The sequence below is a fragment of the Nematolebias whitei genome, unplaced genomic scaffold (genome assembly GCF_014905685.2).
Source record: "Nematolebias whitei isolate Nwh7 unplaced genomic scaffold, NemWhi1 Nwh_scaf_11921, whole genome shotgun sequence".
Lineage (NCBI taxonomy): Eukaryota > Metazoa > Chordata > Actinopteri > Cyprinodontiformes > Rivulidae > Nematolebias > Nematolebias whitei.
The window spans coordinates 1-1,698 of record NW_023630466.1 but is presented as its reverse complement, the minus strand read 5'-3'; the positions used below and the strand labels follow the sequence as shown (position 1 = coordinate 1,698).

The 1,698-nt window shown below is 34.5% G+C and overlaps 1 long non-coding RNA gene across 1 annotated transcript; it reads left to right on the top strand.

The window, feature by feature from the left end:
• Nucleotides 1–515: 515 nt before the first annotated feature.
• Nucleotides 516–1,377, top strand: LOC119429951. The gene is made up of 3 exons (XR_005187874.1): nucleotides 516–574; nucleotides 697–819; nucleotides 1,245–1,377. It is a non-coding gene; the product is annotated as an uncharacterized LOC119429951 (long non-coding RNA).
• The last annotated feature ends 321 nt before the right edge of the window (nucleotides 1,378–1,698 follow it).

Below are 1,698 nucleotides of genomic sequence, written 5' to 3'. Positions count from 1 at the left end.
AATATTTTGTTTACTAACTAAACATTTAACTTGCGAGTTAAGTAATTGGTTTGTAAACTAAACATTTATATTGTAAATTAAATATTTAGTTAGGAACTATGACATTTATAAATTTATGAATAACATGGTGAAAATATGACTTTGAAAAAACATTTTTTTCCTTATTAAAGGCTAAATAAACCAAAATATTGCTGTTAATTTTTGACTGTGTAACTTTACAAACGGCGCCCCATACGTCGTTTGAGCAAAATGGCTAAATTATTGCCCAACAAGATCATCTCAGTTTATAATTGTGCCATGATATGCATACCTTCAAGGAACGCTTGTTTTTTAATTTATTATGCTTTTAGCCTTAGAACCTGCAAGTTGTTGCACTAATTAATTTAATTTTTTAGCACAATAGTACAAAAAGGCCCTTTACAGAGAAAATGGCTCTTTCATTTCATGCCTTTAATGGACCCTTGTCTTGCTTTTGTTGCCATGTTATTGAGTCTAATACTTTTTTTAATTTTAGGCATCTTTGTGCTGCTTGCACCCATCAGCCTCTAAAAGAAACATGATGTGCCCTAAAAAGGTACAGGTTCTTTTAACTTACGAACAGCTGCATCTTTTTTTAGTACAACAATGATGTTAAGTGTCTTGGAAAGTTGCTTGATTGAACGACTGTTGTTGATGTCAAATATTCTTCTTATTTAGACGAAACCTGGGGTCATTCGCCCGATGACAGCCATTCCAAGACTGACGGTAAAGGATGACGATGAATTTCGGTCCAGTCCTTGCAGGCAGGTTTGCAAACAAACCTCAGCTGACAAGAAAAAGGTGGGTGAGATGCATTTGGTGGATGTTTTAGCCTTTATTTTAAATGACACAAAGATAAGTCTTGAAGGAGAAAAAGATACAGATGATTACAAGAAATCATGCACTCGCCATCTACTGCAAATCCGCACATCAGCTGCATTCATGAACACATTTTATTCATAAATGTTTATGAATTAACAGTTAGACAGGTTTAATATTAAATGTAACACAAAAAAAGTAATCCAAGTAAAATTTTTAATATCTTTATCAAATATAGAAAATTTTAAGCTAAAATTTGTTGGACTTTTTCAATTAAAGAGAAAAAAACTCACCGATTGATTTAGAAATCAACTTTTTTTTTCTGTATTTTTTATTTCCATTGAATGAAAATATAGCCAAACTGCCGAACTTAAACAAACCTTAAAACAGAATTTTGTAAATCCCAGGGCAGACAGTTCAAAAGGCGGAGAGGGGCTGACCAGACAAAAAATCTTGACCCCCCCATGGTGATCAGGTGAAGAAGAGAAGCTGAGATTATAGGTGGGAATATAATCCTGGAAGAGCAAGAATATACAGAGGAGAAGCAACAAAATGAAAGAAGCAGGATCTTGTGGATGACGCGATATTTGATGGGAAGCTAATAAAGGTGCTGTAGGTCTGGTGTTATATGGCTGATGAGGGTTCTGGTGATGATGCGAGCAAAAAGCTTGACAGGTAACACAACCGCCCTCCTGCAAAATAAAATAAAATAAAAATTACAATAATCGAGGCAAGATGTGACCAGAGTATGAACTAGAATAGCAGTGCTGTTTGTTCAATGTAAGGGACAGATGCAGATAAGTGACAGTATTAATATGGGAGTGGGAAGATAGGCTGCTGTCAAGGATATATATATATATA